We start from the raw sequence: 22,428 nt of genomic DNA, 5'->3' as shown, positions 1-22,428 counted from the left end.
TTGACACATCCTCAGTGTAAGGTTCATTTGATATGCTAGGGAGGAGGCAGGGGGAGGAAGGAGAGGGTGAAGAAGGACGGGAGGAGGGAGATATGGGAGGTAGGGAGGAGGCAGAGAGTTAGGGAGGCTGGTAGGGAGAAGATAAAGAGGAAGCAGAGGGAGGCAGGAAGGAGGTAGAGAAGAACAAAACAGGGAAAAAGCGGATGGAGGAAGGCAGATGGAGAGGAAAAGGGAGGAGGGCCAGTGGGGGCAGGGAAAGAGAATGAAGGGAGGAGGTAGAAAGAAGTAGGGAGGAGGTAGAGACAGGTAACGAAAGAAGAAAGAAGCACAAAGGTAGAAAGAGAGGAAAGGGAAGGCAGGCGGAGGAGCAAATAGGATAAGATAGGAAACGGAAGATGTAAGAAGGGAGGAAGTGTGTGTGGGGGGGGGGAAGATAGGAAAGGCAGGGGAGGTAAGGGAGAGTGGGAAAGGCAAGGAGTGGGATGGGGGGAGGGGAGAGGAAGAAATGGGGAGGCAGGGGGCAGGGGGAGGTAGGGAGGAAGGTAGTTAGAGGGTAGGAGAAAAATGGAGGGAGAGAAGCTGAAGGCGGAGAAAAGTGTGGGGCTGTAAAAAGGGAGGGAGGAAAAAAAAAACGAAGGGAGAGAAGCAGGGAGGGGGAGGAAACTAGGGAGAGGGAAGGAGGAAGAAGGGTTAAATATGGAGGGGTAGAGAAGTGAGGAAGGATGGGAGGAAGACAGATAATTATAGGAAAGAGTGAGACGGAGGCAAGGAGGGAAAAAAGATCAGGAAAGTGGGAGAGATGGAGGAAGGGAAGTAGGTAGGGACAGAGAGGTGGAAACTGGAAGGAAGTGAGGGATAGGTGAAGGGAGGGAGAGAAGTAGGTGGAGGAAAGATAAACGAAGGGAAGGATGGAGAGGGAGATATAAGAAGGAAGGAAGGATGGAAGGAAGACAAAGTGGGAGAGGGGGAGGTAAGTAGGTATGAAAAGGAAAGAAGGTAGGGGAAGAAGGGGAAGGATGGAGGAAGGAGGTAAGGTAGGGTGGGGAGGACGGTGAAGTAGGGAGTCTGTGGAAGAAGGGAGGGAGAGGAGAAAAAAAATGGCGGGTGAAGAAAAAAGGGAGACGAAGGAAGAGAAGGCACTGAAGAGAGAGAGAGAGAGAGAGAGAGAGAGAGAGAGAGAGAGAGAGAGAGAGCCGTCTTTCATCTTGTATGAACTGGTTCAAACGCGCAGTTACCTTGATGTGTGTGTGTGTGTGTGTGTGTGTGTGTGTGTGTGTGTGTGTGTGTGTGTGTGTGTGTGTGTGTGTGAGACCCTTCCATCTCCATAACATTCCAATTTCCTCATCACCTTCTTTGTTATTCTTAATGTCTTCCTTCCCTTCTTACTATTTCTTATCACATTTTTTTCTCCTCCTCAACACCACGACGTCATCCTTACTTAAACCTTTCTGCCTCCAGACGATTTTACTCAGCCCAGGAAGGCCTCTAGGAATGGAGGGGTTAGATACAGCCTACATCTGCACCTTTACTATGGGGGGGACTGCGAAAGTGGAATAAAATAGTGTGGGGTTAAAGTTTGAAGAAAATGGAAAAAAACGTACTCGGCTTGAAAAGGATAAGTGATTCTCTCTCTCTCTCTCTCTCTCTCTCTCTCTCTCCTACAAATTCATCATCATCATAATCATCATCAACCATTTATTCCCCCTCGTCCTCGTCCTCGTCCTCCTGCTCCTGCTTCTGCTCCTCCTCCTCGTACTGAAGGGCTGGAGGAGGAGAAGGATGAGGGGAAGTGGTTCTAATCGAGTTAAGTCTTAATTAGTAACGTTTGATTATCCGTTGTACGATAATAACCTGAGGAGGAGGAGGAGGAGGAGGAAAATTAAGAAAAAGATAGACTGAAATATCGAACATGGAGAAAGATAAATAAAAAAAAACGTGATAGATGCATGGAGAAAGGAGCAGAAAAACGATGATAGTTAAACATATACAAAAAACATCGATACATACATAGATACAAACATACATACATAGACACACAGACAGTACAATTTGCCAGGTAAATAGACAGGTATATAAATAGACAGATGGATAGACAGACTGACTGACTGATAGATATATACAGAGAGATAAAAAAAAATAAGTAGGTTAACAGATTGACAGATGAATGAACAGAAAACAGGTGAATAAAGGGATCAGCAGGAAATGATAAAGGCAGTGTAATAAAGATAATATTTCAATACCTCCCCCGATAAACACAGTCTGTACATCCAGTTCCGAGAGAGAGAGAGAGAGAGAGAGAGAGAGAGAGAGAGAGAGAGAGAGTTGTCAATGAGGAGGGAAATCTCGTTCACCTCAGGATTACCAGACCGTGTAAGGGGGGGAAGGGGGGGAACGAAGGGGAGGGAGTAGTAGGGGGAGGTAGGAAGGAGAAGGCAGGGAGGGGAGGTGGGGTAGGGGTGGAAGCAGGAAGGACAAGAGGGGTCGTGGAGGGGATTTAAAAAGGGGGAGGGGGAGGGGGAGAGGATGGGTGATTGAGGGGAAGGGAGGGGTGGAACTGAGGAGGAGATGAGGGGTCAGGTAGGGCTGGGTAGGGGGAGGGGAAGGGGAAGGAGGAGAGGCGTTGGGGGAAGCGAGATAAGTGGAGACGAGGGGGAGGAGATGAGTGCTGGTAAGGGCTAGGAGACAGGAGGATGGAGAGGGGAAGGTGTGAGAGAGAAATGGGGAGCGGAGGAGAGAAGGGGAGGAAAAAAGACGGGTGAAGGGATGAGAGGGATGAGGGGAGGGGGGGGATATAGGGAGGGGAGGCCCGAGGGGAGAGAGAAGGGTGGTGTGGTAGGGAGGGGGGAGGGGGGGAGGGGAAGGAGGAAAATGCCAAGGAAAGGAAGGGGAGAGGGAAAGGGAGAGGTGAGAAGGGGGAATGGTTTGAAAAAAAAAAAAAAAAAAGGAGAGATGGGGTGGAGGTTAGGCGGAGAGGATGGGGAGAGGAGAACGGGAGGGGAGAGAAAGAGAGAAAGAAAGGTAGGAGGGATAGGGTAAGGAGAGAGATTGGAGGAGGGGGGAGAGGGAATAAAGAGAGGGAGTAAGAGGAATGAAAGAGTTTGGGGGGAGGATGGGAAGGGAAAAGTGGAAGAGAGTGAAAAGAGGAAAGGGAATGAAGGGAAGAAGGAAGGGCAAAGAGGAGGGAAGAGAAGGGGATCAGGATGGAAGAAGAGGGAAGGGAAGAAGAGGAGATGAGGTAGAGAGGACGGAATGAAAATGGAGAGGATGGGGTGCGAATGGGTAGGAGAGGGGATGAAAATGGGGAGGAGAGGGGGTGGGACTGGGGAGGAGGAGAAGGGGTTAAGAATGGGGAAGAGTAAAGGGGGTGAGAATGGGGAGGATGAAAGGATTGGAAAAAGGGAGGAGAAAAGGTAGCAAATGAGGAGGGGGAGGAGAGAGGGGGAGGTGGAAGGGTAGGGGTGAGACTGGAAGGGATGAGGAGGAAAGGAGGGGGTGAGAATGGAGTGATAAGGTGAGAAAGGAGAGGATGGGGCGAGGACTAGGAAAGGGGAAGGGGTGATAATGGGGAGCTTGGGATGAGGATGGGGAGGAGGAAACGAAAATGGTGAGGGGATGAGGATGGGATGAAGGGAGTGAGAATGGGAAGGAGGAGGGCCAGGGGTAGACAGGGGATGAGGATGGGAAAGAAGAAAACGATGAGAATGGGAAGGGGGAAGGGATGAGAATGGGAAGGGTAAAGAAAAGTACAAAAGAAAGCAAACGGCAACAGATCTATTGGTTCTGTCAAAGCATTTATAAGGTTGGTTGAAAGTAACATTTTTCTCCAGTTTACTTTTTCACTGCAAGGAATGACTGAAAATACACAAGACCTTAATTTCGTACCCTAACTTAAATGGGTAAAAAAGGTGGGCAAGGCAGTTGCTGAGGAGTGCTGATACAATACCAAGCGTCAACTGGGTGAGACAGAAAGCCTAGTGTTTACATTGCCGAGCTTCGTGCCCTTGCCAGCCGTCCACCACAGCGCGCCGTAAGCTATACCTGACAGGGGGAAGATCACCGCCCCCACACCAACAGCGCTGCGGGGAATAATCTCAATCCCAGGTGCAAGGGAAAAAGGAGGACCGGTAAGACACAGAAAGAGGATATGTCGGTGGAAGAGCTGCGGGAGAGAGAGGGAATGGGGTTGGGGGAAGGAAGGGTGAGGAGGTGAGAGAAGGGGAGTCAGGGGAAAGAATGGAGAGGCGGGACGTTTGGGAAGAACTGGGAGGGAAAAAAGGGGACAGAAAAACAGAGAGGAAAGGGGAGGAAAGAGGAAGAACTGGAGACGAGGTGGGGATACGAGAGAAGGAAGGAGGGAGGGGGACTGATAGGGGAGGGAGAGAGAGAGAGAGAGAGAGAGAGAGAGAGAGAGAGAGAGAGTCAGGTAGTAGGGAGATAAAGAGAAGGAAGATAAAGGAAAGGGAGGCTCAGCCGTAAAGAGGTGAATTCTGCTCTCTCTCTCTCTCTCCGAACTATATATTTTCTCAATTTTCTTTCCTCACACCTCTCTCTCTCCTTCCTCCCCCTCTCCCCTCTCTCTCGCCTTTCTCTCTAGGGGTGGGGATGGGGGGGTGTGAGTGGCAGGGGCGGATTTAGGGATTTTTCTTGCGGTGTTGAAGAGAGAATCACATTTTTTATCCCGATAGGAGGGGGGTTACGAAAGAATGTGGGGAATTTCCTGCTGTGGTGTGTGTGTGTGTGTGTGTGTGTGTGTGTGTGTGTGAGAGAGAGTTACACAGCTGCAAACAGATCACACAGACTTTAACTAAGCCAGGTGTTCCATCCTTGATTATGACAAAATAACCTTTACCCTGATGACAGAAGGATAAGACAAGGATACCACTGCAAAACTCGCCCCCCCCCCCCTCTCTCTCTGATGATATGCAGTACACGAACACGGTGAGAAGCACAACCACGCAGAACGAATTTGCTACTCTTGCCACAACCAGACGATTTTATGCGGTTGAAGAGAGCACTGTACTTGAGTTGGGGGTTAATGAAGGCTGCATGAAACCCCTCCACATCCAAAAGTCTCCCCTGAACTGATGAAAATCGTCTGGAGGTAATAGGAACACAGAACAAATTATTTACGTCTAATCAGTAAACCTCTTCAACACGATGACTCACTTTTATTTCAGTTATAACCTCAGACGATTTTATTCAGTTTACGGAGGCGCTTTCGAACTCCCTTATCCCTCTCACTACGACCCTATTAACTTAAATTTTATCTGCAAATAGCAAGCCTGAAAATAAGACGTACTGGGGTTGAATGTGTTACGCTAGGGATATTCTTGTTACACATATTTTTACATATTATTATCACTAATCATCATTATTACAATCATCGTAATTAATATAAACAGTTTTATCTGAGGGTGATGTGTATGATGACTTTTTATACATCATCATCTTCACGAATGTTTGTTCTGCAAGTGATGAATATGATGATCTTTTATACAAAAGCATCATCATCATCATCAGCAGCACCACCACCACCCACCACCACCACCATCAGCACGATCAACACTATCATCACCAGCAGCAGCAGCAGCATTTACTGTAATCTTCCTCAGCATTTTTGCTGTAATCATTTTCATCATCATCATCACCAGCAGCAGCAGCATTTGCTGTAATCATCTTCACCAGTTTTACTGTAATCATCATCATCATCATCACCATCAGCAGAAGCAGCAGCATTTACTGTAATCAACTTCAGCAATTATACTGTGATCATCATCATCATCATCATATACTTACACTCAAAATCACGGTCATAGTCAGCATCATAACCATCTAATATGACGATAATGAGGACAGTAATAATTTCTCTCGCATCTAATTCCCCAGCACCACCATAATAATAAAATTACACCAGCAGCATCCCTCCCTCTACCAACGAGCCATCCTGTGTCTGATTTATACTAGTTCACCCTTCAATATCTCGTATTTACCACACATCACTCTCTCTCACGTGTGAAACAGAAGAGCAGCGCATGAGAGAGAGAGAGAGAGAGAGAGAGAGAGAGAGAGAATGATCTGTGCTAAATACGAAATATTGATGGGTGAACTAGTATAAATCAGACACAAGCTGGCTCGTTAATAGAGGGAGAGATGTTGTTGGTGTAATTTTAAGATCATTATGGTGGTGCGGGGGTATCAGATGCGAGAGAAATTATTACTGGCGTCATTATCGTCATATTAGATGGTTATGATGCTGACTATAACCGTGATTTGAGAGTAAGATATGATGATGATGATGATGATGATGATGATGATGATGATGATGATGATGATCGTGCTGATGATGATGATCGTGCTGGTGCTGCTGATATGTATAAAAGATCATCATATTCATCATTTCTGCATTACACACATTCGTTAAGATGATGATGATGATGATGTGTATAAAATGTCATCGTATTCATCATCCTCAGATAAAGCAGTTGATATTAATGATGATGAAGGTAATAATGAACCATGAGAGAGAGAGAGAGAGAGAGAGAGAGAGAGAGAGAGAGAGAGAGAGAGAGAGAGAAGAATCACACAGACTTCACAAACCCATCATCATCATCTAAAACGAAGATGACAAGAAGCAGCACTCACAGAGCTCATACCTCCGCCAACGCCTATACCAAACAACTCAGATCACCACCAAAATTTAATCAACTCTTCCTTGACCCATGGCCCACTCATCCACAAAATTTTGCTGAAAACCATTGATAATTTTTTGAGATATCTGGTGGACAAACAAATAAACAGACAAACAGGGGTGAATACAACCTCCTCCCACTTCGCTGGCGGGGGTAATGATGACAATAATTCTTCTCACATCGAATTCCCCCCGTACGAACACATTAATCTTCATATTACAGTATTTTACTCGCATCTCCCCCTGTGGTAATGACGTGTAATGTGTCTGATTTACACTAGTTCACCCTTCAATACCTCCCACTTCAAACATCATTCTCTCCCTCCCTCTCTCTCTCTCATATGCGAAACAGGACACACACACACACACACACACACACACACACACACACACACACACACACACACACACACACAGAAAACGAAAATGGGAGACATGTAACAAAAGATATATACTGAAGGGGTGGACTGCTGTAAATCCGACATATTCCTGCCTCTTTATCACAGACAGAGACGCCGTTGGTATGAATTAAGGATCAAGGTGGTGGCAGGGAGGAGTCAGGTGTGGGAAATATAATTAGAGTTGTTATTATTTTCCTATTTGGCGAGGGTGGCGGGGTTAAAAAGTACATGTTATCTGGTTAAATAAAATCGTGACTATTTGTGTTTGTCTGTCTGTCTGTATATCGGTAACTCTTTCTCTTTTTTCTGTCTGTGTCTGTCTGTCTGTCTGTAACTCTTTCTCTCTGTTCTGTCTGTCTGTCTGTCTGTCTGTCCGTCTGTCTGTCTTATTTCACATTTTGAGAGAGAGAGAGAGAGAGAGAGAGAGAGAGACAGGAATCCAAGGAAAGAGCGGAGAGAAGGAAAATAAAAAGGAAGAACAGATGGAGAGTAGTAAGGAAGGATGGACGGAAGGAAAAAAAAAAATGCAAGGTGACAGAAAGAGATATGGAGGTTGGGAGGGAAGGAAGGAGGAATGAAGGAAGGGAGAGATGAGAGTAGGAAGGATGGAAAGAAGTTGAGAAAGGGAGAGATAGTGATTAAAAGTGTGACAGAAGTAGGGAGGTAAGGAGGAAAAGAAGGAAGGGGAAAAAAGGGAGGAAAGGGTAAAAAGAGGAGGGGATCGAAGGAAGAAAAAGGAAGAAGGCAGCAAAAGATGATAACGGAGAGGTGGAAACGAAGGAAGAACAGACAAGTAGAAGAATGAAAAAATGAATGAATGAATGAAAGAATGAAGGGAGAAAGGGAGAAAATAAGAAAGAAAAAATGTAGAAGACAGGAAGTGAGAGAAATGGAATGAAACGAAAGAAGCTCTGGTTTGGAAGATGGGAAGTAGGAAAAAGAGGGAGGGAAGGAGAGGGAGACAAGGAAGGAGGATGGGAGGGAGAGAGAGTGATGGAGGGAAGGAAGGAAAGTTATAGAACGAGGAGAGAGAAAAAAAAAGGAGAGAAGAATAGAACATAAAAAACTATGGAAGATATGAAGGCAGAGGGAAAGAGAGTAAAGGAGGAAAAGGAGCGAGGGAGGGAGGGGGAGAGGAAAGGGAGAGAAGGAAGGGAGAGAGGAAGGAAGGGAGGGACGGGTGGCCCAGATCAGGAAATTAGCGATGGTAGGATTAGAAAGGAAGCCTCTCTCTCTCTCTCTCTCTCTCTCTCTCTCTCTCTCCACTGATAAACATATATACGTACATATATATACATACATACCTTCTCCCCGTCCCCCACAAACAAATATCCACACTCAAACGTTCCCATTCTCTCTCTCACACACACACACACACACACACACACACACACACACACACACACACACACACACACACACAAACACACACACACACAAACACACACAAACACACACACACACAAACACACACACACACACACACACTCGTTCCCCCCCCCTCTCTCTCTCTCTCTCTCTCAAAGCTTGGGCCGCTGACGGAACGATAATAAAACCAGGATTTAATTGGTTTTCTCGGGGTTAAGACGTGAGGCGTAGCATGTCTGTCTCTCTCTCTCTCTCTCAAAATCTGGTCACCTCAAGACGATGTTATTCTTCAAGACTGACTATTTGACTTAATTTCTCTCAGGTTTCTTCGACTCACTCTTAGCTTAATAAAATCGTCTGGCATTAGCTGGAAAAGACCAGTCCCAACCATTAGGGAGTTAAAAGCCCTCCCAAAAGATAGTAATAAGATAGTAGCAAGAAATATATAAAGCGAAAAACCAGGCAGTGATTCATATTTGCATTTGTCAACTGGAAATATATATTAGGCTGTAAACATGATCGAATATTCAGGTGAGATTCTAGTAACCTGTCCCCACCTAATTAGCAGTCAGAGGAATAATGAACATCTTACAAATTCAAGTCTCCTTATACCGTATCGCGACTAACATTGCCATCTCACACCTTCCTCCCTCATGTACTCTTCCCCTTCATCCCCTTTTTTTACTTCACTCTAATGTTATGTTTTTATTGTATTCTTGCTGCCTCCAGACGATTTCATTCAGCTTCATAAAACACCCAAGCAGTAAAAGGGTTAATGATGACTTTACCTAACCCCTCCAGTTCGAAAAGTCTCTCCTAATCTTAAGAAAATCGTCTGAATGTACTAAGATTTAATTTAAAAATACGTAAAGAGATTCAGGGGTTGTGTGTTCGTATTCTCTCCCTAACACCTTTTCTTAAGCGATTTATTTTGCTTCATACGCCTTACTGTCCTCTTCTGTGTTATATAAATTCTTAAAACCTCGTCATACTCTGCATAAATAACGTACACAATTATGTTAACCAACCATATCCAGAAATAAACCACTAAGGATGAGGTGCTAGGGAGCTTCCTTAACCACCGCGCATACAGGCCTTAATCTCTTCCTCGTTCTCGGTCTACGTCTCCTCACTCACCCATTCTTTGCATCCGCCTCTCCCATTGGTCTCTGCCGTCATGTAGGAAGTAAAAGGAGCGACGTGATTGGCTGACGCTCTCCCCTGCTGGCCCCTGATTGGCTGGGGGTTGTGAATGGAGGGCTGTGATTGGTGGAGCCATCGCGTGACTGGGGACAACATCATCAAAACAAAAACAACGACAACAGCTACATGATGGCGGATAGGGGAAGAGGGGAGGGAAAGGGAATGGGGAGAAGGAAGGGAGAAGGGTGAGGATGGTGATAAGGAGGAGGAAGGAATGAGAAAGGTGGGAGGGAAAGGGGGATGAATAGAGGAAGGGAAAGATGGGAGAGGAAAGCGAGGGAGACGACAAAAAGGTGGGCTGGAAATTAGGACAAAGAGAGGACGGAGAGGAAGTGGGAAAAGAAAGGAGGAAGGAAGGAAATAGAAAAGAAAGGTGGGATCAGGAGAAAGGGGAAAGTGAGGAAAAAGGGACGACGGGAAAATGAAGGAAAGGAAAACGAAGGAAAGGATGAGGTGACAATGGGACAGGAGAGGGTGGAGGTAAGAAGGTGAAGAGGGATGAAAAGGGAAGAGGGTGGAGTGAAAGTGAAGGGAGAGGGAAATGGAAGGGGAGAGAAGGGAGAAGGGAGCGGAAAGGGGGGTGGGGAACGAAGAGAGGAAGAACGAAAAGGGAGGCAGAAAGGAGAGACAGAAGGGAGAGAAAGGGTAGAGGAGGAAGAGGGAGGTGTGGGAGAAAAAGAGAAAGGAGGGAGAGAGAAGAGGTAAGAGAAAGAAGGTACGGAGGAAATCGGGAAAAGGGAGGAGGAGAAGAAAGAAGGGGGAAGAAGGAAGCGTAAGGGATGAGGAAGAAGAAGGTAGGGGGACGACGGATAATAAGGGAGGAGTAGAGAAAAAGGGAGAGGGAAGAGTGGATGCGGCAGGAGGAAAAAGGAAGAAGGGAGGAAAACAGGAGACGGGGAAAGAGAAAAGGAAGGAAATGGATGGACGAAAGAAAGGGGTAGGAAAGGATGGAAAGAGAAGAGGAGGGAAAAGAGGAGGGAGGAAAATGGAAAAGGAAGGAGAGGGAAAAGAAAGTGAAGACGGAGACGAGGGAAAAGGGGGAAAAGCATGAGGTGAAGATAAGGGAAGGAGAGAGGAAAAGTGATGGAGGGAGGAAAAGGAATTTGGGAGGAAACCCGGAATAGGGAGAGGAAAGGGAGGCGGAGAGAAAAAAGAGAGAGGAGGAAGGGGAAGGAAAGGGATGAGGAAGGGGAAAGAAAGGAAAACGGTGAAGAAAGAGAAAATAAGAGAGGGGTAAAGAGGGTGTAGAGAGGAGAATGTGTGTGTGTGTGTGTGTGTGTGTGTGTGTGTGTGTGTGTGTGTGTGTGTGTGTGTGTGTGTGTGTGTGTGTGTGTGTATTTCTTGCACGTGTAGGTATATATCATCACAATCATCACCACTTCTCGCCTCAGTCTCCCTGGGGATGGTGCTCACATTTCCATACAGATGTCGCCATATTCTCTCTCTCTCTCTCTCTCAATATTTGCATCTTTCTCCCTCACGACTGTATTTCGCTTCTTTCCGATCCTCTCCTAGACTCTCCTTCTTTCTTTCCTTCCCAAATTCTTTCATCCTCCTTCCTTCCTTAGCATTCCTATTTCCTCCTGTCTAGTTTTCTTGATTTCTTTCATTTTAGCTTTTTTTCTTTTCATTGTTTTTATTTCTCTTATCCTTTATTTTTTGTTCTCACCTTATTATTTTTTTTGCCTTCTCTCCTTTCTGCCTTCCTTTATTTTTTCCTTCCTTCCTTCCTTCTCTTCCACTCCATTCTTCCTTCTTTTTCTCTCTTATTCCTTCGTATTATTTTTCTTTCATTACTTTCTTTTTTCTTCTTTTTCATAATTTTTCTTTCTTGTATTTTTTCCCCCTTCCTTCCTTCATTTCCTACTATCTGCTTTTTCTTTTCCATTTTTTGTTCAATCTTATTCTTCTTTCTTGCTCGCTAATATATATATTTTTTTTTATCTATTCCCTTTTTTGTGTCTTCTTCATTCATATCTCACCAGTCATTCTTTCTCCTTCCTGTCTCTCATTTTTTTCCCTTTTATTTCTTTCGATCTAAAATCATCCCTTCCTTTCTTCTCTTCTTTTCTTTTCTTCCTCTTTTCCCTCCTTCCTTCCTTCCTCTTCGTCCAACCTTTAATCCTTCCTTTTTTCTCCTTCATTTAATTCCTTCAATGATAATCCTTCCTTCGTTCCAACCGTTATTCTTTTCTTTCCTTCTCCTTCATTTTAATTCATTATGTTTAGACAAGATCTCTTCTTCCCTCCATCCTTCCACTCACTGTTCCTTCACTTTTCCTTCCTTCCTTCTATCACTCCTTGACTTCTTCCTGCCTTCCTTCCATCACTCCTTGACTTCTTCCTGCCTTCCTTCCATCACTCCTTGACTTCTTTCTGCCTTCCTTCCATCACTCCATCCTTCCTTGCTCTCTTCTCTTTTATCCATTTATTTTACATTCTGGTGGTAGGTGGGGAACGCCTATCACCCACTCACTAGATGTAGTGCTGCCTACTTCTTCCTTCATGTCTAGCATTCTCTTTTTTGTGTCTGTCCTCCTCTCTTCCTATTTTCTCCCATCCTTCATAACACTTTATTACTCTTCTTTCCGTCTCAGGTGGCTCCGAACCGATTAACAAGCCAAATGGTTTCTTGTAACTCAATAGACCATTTACAACACTAGGTGGTAACCAAATAACCAGATAATATGGTAGTGTGACGCCTACTATAGTGACCTTGTTGACTATGTGGAGAACAGCAAACCAGGCGTCCATCCAGGAATCAAGCCATCACAATAATCCCCGTCCCTGTGGCGAGACGCTGCCTGCCGCGAGGGAACATCATTTCACTGCACGGGACATCCCTGCAGGGCGATACTTTGCCTTCTTGTTGATGGGCCTGCTCAATCAGACAGACTGGGCAATACAACAACTTTATATTCTTCCCTCCTTCCCTCTCTCCCTCCCTCCTTCCTTCCTACCTTCCATCGTGACTTTCTTCTTTTCTTTCTTCCTTCAGTTTTCCTCTCTCCTCTCTTCCTTCTTCTCTTTTCCCTTCTTCCATCCACCCCCCCCTTACATTCTTCAATTGTAATTTTTTTTTCTCTCTCTCTTTTCCACTCAAATCCTTCTCCCTCCCTCCCTCCCTCCCTCCCATCTCTCTCTCTCATCCATTACATCCCTCCTCTCTTCCTTCCACACCTGATTTATTCCACCTTTGTCTCATACCTATTCTTCCTTTCTCTCCTCCTCATCTTCCACTTCCTCATCCCTCCTCCTCCCTTTTCTTCTTTTGTCACTCAGCAGCTTTTATATGTTACGTATATACCGTATAGATTCTTACCCCCCCCCCTCTCTCTCTCTCTCTGTACGCATTATTATTCTCTTCCGTATGCTGGTAAGGTTTCACAGGCCTAATGTGATACTAAACCCACCTCTATGGTTATATGACGCAATGTATCTGTCTGTTCATCGCACACTTAGCTTTTTTAGTTAGACATCTTATATACAGGCATATCTATCTATCTACCTATCTATCCATGCATCTCTCTGTCTATCACTTTATCTGTATATCTCTCATCTATCTATCTATCTATCTATATATACTGTATATTGGTATGACTAAATGATTTTATGAAAATTACGATAGAAAGCGTCTCTCAGTAATATGTTGGTAATAGGATAGACTCAAATTCATGAATGTAACTAAGTAACTCGACACAGTAGCAAAGGGGGTTAAATACTATTTGCAATGAAACTGGAAAATATAGTGGCACAAGAAAGGAAGGTTGATGGTGTAATGAAGGACTGGTACGAAGCAATCATCTGGGTGTAAATGCTGCTAGAGAACTGCATGAAACTATACCTGGGAAACATTAATGCACGGGTGACTGTGGTTTGGAATGAGTCTGTAATGTCAAGAGTAAAAGCAGTGTAAATGGGACAAGAAAGGAATATGCACAGTGTTGAATGAATACCGGTAGCATAAAAATAATATGATTTTTGGAAGATGTGACAAACGGGGTTTTGTTGACGACTGGGTAGAGGACTGTGTGGGTAGATGGTATGGAAACATGGAGAGGAAGCAGGCGCAAAGGATGGTGAACAAGGTGAGAGGAGGCGTGGCAGGCCAAGAAGAAGGTGGATGGATAGGTTAACTGAAAGTGAAAGAAAGTCAGGAACGGAAGTTAAGAAGGCTTGGGAAATGCCCGAGTATCAAGATGTCTACGAAAGTAAAGAGAAGAATGTGATAAGGCTTGGCACACCATTTCTTAGTTGATTACCGATTGGGTGACTGTGTGTGAAGCGGATGACGATGATGATGATGATTAAGAGAGACACTCTATGTATCTATCTATTGCCAGACGCCTTAATCCCTTACGGGGTGGCCACAAACAAATCGCCTCCACGTCGTCCTGTCCCCCGCCATTTCACTGCCCTGCTCCCAGCTCACACACCCCAGTCTCATATACCTCTCCACTCCATCCCTCATCCTGGGACTCCCCCTTCCTCTCTCCCCCTCTACCTCACTCACATACACTCTCCTCGTCAGTCTCTCACTCTCCATCCTCTCCACATGGCCAAACCACCTCAGTGTGTTTCTCCTAACGCTTCCTATCACATCCCCATCCACACCACAACGCTCCTTCATATCCTCATTTGTCAGTCTGTCTCTCCATGTGACTCCACAGGCTCCTCTCAAATAACTCATTTCCACTGCTTTCTTGTGTTCCTCCAACAAGGTCCAAGCTTCACTTCCATACGTTAGAGCTGGTATCACAATACTGTCATCTAGTAACTTTTTCACGTCCATGTTCACTTCCCTGTTTCTTATCACTCCTTTCAAGGAACCAGCAACGTGAATATAAAAGAGTCTGAAACAGTTTCCATTAAATTATATAGTACGATGATGCTTTCTCTGTTTCTATACGTATATCAAGAGATTTTTAACTAAGGCGAGACCAGTCGTCGTGAAGAGATTAATATAAAATATATTCCAAAGGCATCTGTAAATCCGATTGCTGAATATCATCCACCTGTCCTTTTATTATGTCATAACTTCTCACTGTAACGAAGCCATTCCTTCTTACCACGTCGCTAAACATTTTTCTTTAAGCACTTCACAACGATAATCTATTTCAGCTGTTTATTCGTACTGCCTTCAAACGATTTTATTCAGCTTGGTAAAGACCTCTAGTACTGCAGGGGTTGATTAAAGCTATTTCTAATCTTTCCAGGTCTAAAGTCTGTGCTCTTAAATCCCACACCTGAAGTCTCATACACTGAAAAAGGAAAAGTCACCAAAACTTTCCCTCTACTCAGTTTTTTTTGTCTTTAAAGTTTCATCCTATCCAGTTGTTTTATATCAAAGCGCGAGAAACCCTCACTCAGTTTTAGTCTTCACCATTTCTCGTCGCGTTGGAACGGAGCGAACACATGAAAAATTCTGTTTCTTACGGCAACTGAACACACCAAAACTCTTCCCCTTCGTAGCTTTTGGTGTCTTAAAATTCTCAGGGTAACCAGTCCTGTGGGATGTAAACACGCCACAGACACACCCACAACTAGAGCGTCCCACCACCCTGCCAGAGGGGATATCAAGCTGTCGGTTTTGTCGTTGTGATGGGGTCAGGAGCCGTAAGAGTCATCATATTTCTTGGCTTCATATGTAGGTTAATCCCCTGACTACCTTGGCGTCTTTAAATTTTTTTCTTGATGATGTGATGCGCCAGAAGAGATTATATTTTCTATTTCTACTTCTACATCTCTTATTGCCTCATTTGGAGCGTTGAGGCGCGAGGCTAGCCTACTCAGTACAGACAATTTAAGTGAGAATAATCACTCACCTCTGAGCGGCATTATGTGAGCAATAAACTTCAGCACCCCTTAGGATGCAATCTCTTATGGGCAACATTCGGCTGGAGTGCCTTAATCCACTAGACCTACAGGCGTCCATTTGTTGGATATATGGTTACAGAAAACTATTTCGCACGTCACTCGGCCCAGTCACCTCAAGGTGGGTGGATGGTGGGCCCCCCTCCCAACAGCGTAAAACATAAAAATACCATGAATACATATAAATGCACAAACGAAAATAAATTTACATAAATGCATCAATACAACACAACAAACAGACACCAACACTCTGGCGGAATGTAAACAAGACATAAGTCCTCTCACAAGGGATAAAAAGTCGCACCTTAACAGAAAAAAAAATTGTCAGCATCGATATACATATATGATATAAAGCCCCACATTCCCAGATTACTGTGTATGCTGTACAGGACATAGAAACTCCACCACTGATAGAGAGTCTCACCTTCATAGAAACATCCACAAAATGTAGATACGTTCACAGCAGACCGAGTAGCAACAACACAAAATATAACCCTTAATATTTTTCCTTTATGGAATCTTTCCCTGAAAAATGTCCCTCACATGCTGCAACAAATCATCTGAGAGTGGCAACAATACATAGATATATCGTCTGCGTGTACACGGGTTAGGGTAAAACTGAGCCTCCACACGACATAGAGACACAATAAATAGAAAGTCACATCCACTTAAAAAAATGTAAATAAAATATGGCTACACCACAAGCGATAGACAGTGGCACCTTCACACATAAAAGCATAAACAACACAATAAAGAGAGAGGCGCACTTGAGGTATGTAACGAAGACAGCACAAGGGATAGAGGCTGACACCTTTACTAATATAAGCCAGATAAAGATACACCGCAAAAGAAAGTGAATCACATTTTGACAGAACATCAACAAGACCACGAGAGAGAAAATCACACCTTCACACACAGAAATAAAGTACGAAAAACAGAGGAGCCCACCCACCTACAATTTGCAAGCAAGACGGACACACCACGATAGACACAGACTGGCAGAAAATATAAACCACAGACAAAATACATGACCTGACTCTCCTTGACGTAAGCTGGCGTGGTGCACGGGAATATGGAGTACAAAGGAAAAAAAAAATATGAAGCACTGAGAGAAGACAGGACCTGACTCTTCCTGACGCGCTCTGGGGTCATGCTCCATCTCATTAGGGAGAGAGATGGAGGAGCAGCCATGAATAACGCGACAGCCCGCCTTGATGAATGACCGATTATTCATCAACTTGGAAGGAGGAGCAGCGGAGGAAAAGGGAGGAGGAAAGAAGAGAGGGAAGAAAGGAGGAAGGAGGGGGGAAAGGGAAGGGATAATATTGGAGGGGTTATGGAAACTGGGGGGATGGAGGGAGGAGGGGGAAAAAAGATTGTGGGAGGGGAGTGGGATGGCAGTACTCAGGGGTAGGGGACTGAAGAACTGGCAAGACGCAGGAGTTATTATCACTGGAGAAAGTGTGGGGATTTGGCAACACTGATAACAAAGATACTACCCCCTCCCCCATCAGATGACACATATCAGCATTTGCCCCTTCAATCCAATGACGTATATCCTTTATTATTCGTACCACCGAATGATTTTATTTAACTAAGAACAGACCTCCTTTCAACAAGTGATGCATGAAGCCTATATACAAAGCCAAATATAATAGACTGGAGATCACAAGATTTAATAATGTCACTGGACTGAAGGGTTTAATTAATCCTAAGTAAAGAAAGACGATTTATTGCACCGTAGGAGCACATCTTCATCTTTTCAGGGACAGGTATTTACTTACATATTTTATTTTTTCTCAGGCCAGACGTCTTTACTGAATGATACCTATGCCTTCTAAGATGATAACAGGACCAGGGAATTGTAAGACCTAAAAATGTGTCCTTGCAAAAACACCCTTATTATTAGTTCCCGTAATGTACTATATACCACCCCCCCTTTTTTTAATACACTCTGTCGTTCCAAATAAGACACACACACACACACACACACACAATGTACTCTCACCTACCTCATCCAAATTTAGTAATAATAATAATAATATGACAGTCCCCCCAAAATCACATAAATAAACAGAGAACAAAACTTATACAATTACTGTCATAAATAAGAGATCATATTTTTCGAAGCGGAAGTGAGGCCACCCCTATGTTGTCACTCCTCCCTTGTGAAGGTGTCCAGGTGGTGTGTGTGTGTGTGTGTGTGTGTGTGTGTGTGTGTGTGTGTGTGTGTGTGTGTGTGTGTGTGTGTGTGTGTGTGTGTGTGTGTGTGTGTGTGTGTGTGAGAAAGAGAGAGAGGGGGGGAGGGGGAGGTAAAGGGGAGGTCAGAGGGAAGACTCACATTGTTATCTTAGCCGAAAAGTTATGGTGCTAAGTCAAGGTATTGGTTTTTTTTCTGGGGGTTATATAAAAAGAGAGAGAGAGAGAGAGAGAGAGAGAGAGAGAGAGAATCCAGACTCCGTAAAGGGCTGTGGGAAAGAAAAAAATGAAGTGCCGAACAAAATCATTAAAAGAACCATAAAAAACATAATTAGAAAGAAGAAAAATGAAGTGATTTAGAGAATACAGAAAACGGAGACTTAAGATAAACATGGGAGAGACTTTAATAAAATAGGGTGGGAGAACAGCACTGATTTATGAGGGCAAGGTTAAACTCTCGCACTCTAACTTATTGACACATTGCCGATATTTTCACAGCCTCCACTTCCCCCTCCTCTCTCTCTCTCTCTCTCTCTCTCACACACACACACACACACACACACACACACATAACGTTACTTTCGCCCTTGTCTCTTACCAATTCCTCTTGTGTTCTTATCGTCTTCAAAAGCTACACGTTCTGTCCTCTGTGTTACTAAGGCGTAAGGTGGTAAAGCATGTATGGTGCAGCAAATGTACCACAAAATACACAGACTTCTTTATTTATGTCAAGTTATTATCACTGATAGACATCTGTAATCTCGAGGCCAAAAAAAAAATAAAATAAAATAAAAATAAATAGCAGTAGTAGTCCAATTAACACCATAATTTATTAGAATCTCTGTGAGCAAACTGTTCTAGTGTTTATCAGTCCCATGGTTATTTGACATTTAGAGTATCATCTGTAAAATCTACCCTTGGGCCTAAGATATGAATAAATGTGTGTGTGTATGGATGAGTGAACTGGGAGTGTGTCGTCCTGTCTCGGCTACCCCCCTTTCCTTGGGGGAGGCAGCGTAGCCTATATACTGTAGATAGACAGATAGTACCATGTTTCAAAAAACTTCCATGAACCGTTTTATGCCGTCAGATTATGAATACGATTATTTCTGAATGGTGAATATTTGTCTTTCTGAAGTAACTTTCTTTAATATGGCCCTAATATATGTGAAAAATTTGCTGATCTAAAGCTTAGGGTCTACTGCTCAAGACAAATGAAGCTTGTAGGAAACTTGCAGAAGTATACCGTGATAAAACACTTGAAAAAATGCTTCGGTGGCTGGTAATGATATCACCAAATGGACGCCTTGATGTCTATTAAGTGAAGGCTGTCCAACCGCTGTGGCTCATAAGGCCTTATATCCAGAGGGTTGCGGTTAGTGATGCAAAAAAACGATCGGTCACTTTCGCCTTAAAAATCTGGACTACAGTAAATATCCATACCCTGTGCCCCCATGTTCTTTACGGGCAATATGAAATTGGATAAGAAGTAACTGTTATGCCAGCGATATACTGTACGGCACTGATGTCTACCTGTTAAGGTATATACTAAACTTAGATTATTTGTGGTACAGCACACTTTTCATCAAGGCTTGAGTAGCTGTCGTATCTTTATAAACTTTCTTACAAACAGTGCAAATGGCCACAGTGTTGTCACAGATGGTTCAAATAGTGCCTCGTGGTCACGACAGGTCCCCCAAATAATATTAAACGTTGCTTCCACCGTGTGGCGTGCGACAAGGTTGTGTGATGTCCCCATGGTTGTTCAATATACATATGGATGGGGTGATGAGAGAAGTAAAAACACGAGTAACGGAGAGAGGGATGGCGCTGGTCATGAATGGTGATAGAGGGAATATCTCAAATTTGTTCTATGCTGATGATGCAGTACTGCTTGCAAGTACCGGACAAGAACTTGGTAGGCTAGTGTAGAGTTTTGCTGATGTCTGTGAGCGTCGTGCCCGAGAGTAAATGCAGAGAAGAGTAAAGTGATGGTTATTGAGAGAGATGGTGACTCCCAATGTGATGTCACAGTGAAGGGAGAGAGACTGGAATTGGTGAGAGAGTTCAAATACTTGGGTACAGTGATAGAAAAGTGAGGGAAATGTGCAAAAGAAGTTGAAAGTAGAGTGACACAAGGAAGAAAAGTGGTTAGTGCAATGAAGGCCTTGATAAGAAACAGAGGCTTGAGTGTTGCAGCTGCACGAGGCTTACATGATGGAGTGTTAGTGCCAACTCTAACATATGGGTGTGAGACTATGGTGTGGCATGAAAATGAAAAGTCAAGAGTAAGAGCAGTGGAGATGGGACTGCTGAGGAATGTATGTGGAGTACAGAGGGTGGATAGGATACGAAATAATGTGATTCGTGAAAGGTGTGGAGTGAGGAAGTCAGTGGACACCAGAATCGAAGAGAGTGTCCTGAGATGGTATGGTCATGTGGAAAGAATGGATAACAATAGTGGTGAAAAAGGTATACCTGAGCGAATTTGAAGGAGGGAGGAGGCGAGGTAGGCCAAGAAGAGGGTGGAGAGATATGGTGGATGAGTGTGTAAGGAAGAGAGGTTTGGAAGCCGGTGAGGCTAGGGAACTGACAAGAGATCGAGCTGGCTGGATGTATTTTGTGAGAAGAAGTGCACAATCAAGGATTTTGGCACACCTTGTGAGCACGGCAGCATCCGGACTGACTCAATCGGATACGTGTGTGAAGCTGCAGAATGTGGTGAATGTTCTTGGCGTATCCGGTGGAGCCACGATTCCGGAGGCTTGAATGATGAGTGAATGGAAGTGTGGCCTATTTGGATGGGGCAAGTTTGTGCTGTCTGGAAATTGTTACTCCTCACCCTACCCTTGGGTGGGAAAGGAGGTCCGGATGATGATGATGATGATGCTTCCACCATGTCCTGCTTCAGCGTCGTATTCTTGACTGGCGTTGTTTTAGGTGACTGTCCTCTCCTTTCTCTTATAAAGCGTCGACAGTAACCTTGCTTTTCTTTGGAAGCATACAAGCACACTCCATATCGTAATTTCCCGGGTCACCCGCACATTCCGGGTGCACCACTGATTCACTGGCTGTTGTTGGCTGATCATGACAACAGTTCGGCAGCATTTTTTTCTTCATCCTGTCCCTCGTGCACTCTGTGCCTTCAGGCTGTGTTTTACTGAATTTTGGCATTTCTATTCAGTTTGCCTGTCTGGGTCACATAAATAATACAACGTTGGTCACCACACACTCCCCTGCGTATATTAGCTGATTTTGTCAACAGTATTCTCATTCTCTTGGCATGTCAAGAGAATCTGGTTGTAGCCTACAACCATTATAGAAAATGGAGGCGAAATATTTCAGGCATGACTTATCTTTATAAAATCGTTTCGTTCCTGACCCATCTCTTTCAGAGGGCCATTGTATGTCGTATTCTCCATTATATGCAGACCTTGCCTCACGTTAAAAAGACGTCATAAACCTCGGTTTTATGAAAATCCTTACAAATACGAGCTTAGAGCTGATACACATAGGTTGCTCAAACAGAAAAAGAAAAAAAAAAAAGAGAATAATAATATTTGCCAATTAATATCGATAACTTTTCTTTCCCGTAATAGGGTCCCTTCTGTTGTTCTGAAGAACAGAGTTTCCGTCCTGACACCTTGCCTAGATGCCTAGACCAACACTTTCATCTTTCCCAACTTTCATTTTTTTTTCTTTTATTAAGTTTGCTTTAACTCTGCCTGTGCTGAAGTGTTACTGTTACCAGCCCACTGATGGGCAGTCGTTTCCATCTCTCTAACTATCGCCCAGCAGATTTCATCTTCTACATAATAATAAAAGTTTATCTTCAACAGGAGATTCTGAAGTACCTTAGTTCCTTCTTCCTGACTGCCAGTATGGATTGTGTTAAAAATTCTCCAGTGGTGACTACTCTTCCTTTCAGATTCCTCGTCATCCTTATTTCGGGATTTCGATAAAACCTTTGCTGTTGTGCTAAACATTCCAAATGCCCTAAAGAGGCTGGAATTAATCTCTAATTTCCGAAACTGCCATCCTACGGTAATTACCCCTCTTTCTACCTTCATCTCAGATCTTCTCTCAGGTCGTTCTGCAACTGTGAGTGTAGAGGGTCGCTTATCTTCTAAATTAATACGCAGTGGTGATCCTTAAGTTTCTCTCCTTCAGTCGGTTATCATTTATTAATCAAGAACCTTTTAAGATGTACATTTAACCCTCTCTACTCATCAGCCGATGGCTACCCTTCATTTGTTTACCATCTTCTTCATCGCTTTTGCTCCTGTTCATTAGTAACCTTCCAAGCTATACGCCTGGCTCTGTGCATCATCCGCTGATGACTCCATCCTTCACTCTTCCACCCACTTCGTGTAACTTCCGTCACCACAATCACTGTAACAATCACGAGCTGAAGTTCGGGCGCATTTGACTTATGATTTGTTATTGTTTTACTGTGGCAAGAAACTTTTTAGGCATTGAAAAATCACTTCCCCCATCGCTCACTTTGCTACAATCTTCCACCTGAATATTCGATTACCTGCAAACAACACACAACTCAATCATTCTGACACTCTCAATTTCTCTGGCGTGTCTTCTTTTCTTGTGATATTTATTGCAAATGTCCTATCACCTCTCTTGCAAATTCAGCTTCGCAGACATTAGGTTTGCTGAACCGACCCCGTGTTGTCGTTAACC

Source organism: Coenobita brevimanus, chromosome 22 (genome assembly GCF_032717465.1).
Source record: "Coenobita brevimanus isolate Jiangsu-jjx chromosome 22, ASM3271746v2, whole genome shotgun sequence".
NCBI classification, from domain to species: Eukaryota; Metazoa; Arthropoda; class Malacostraca; order Decapoda; family Coenobitidae; genus Coenobita; species Coenobita brevimanus.
This window is presented reverse-complemented; position numbering follows the sequence as displayed.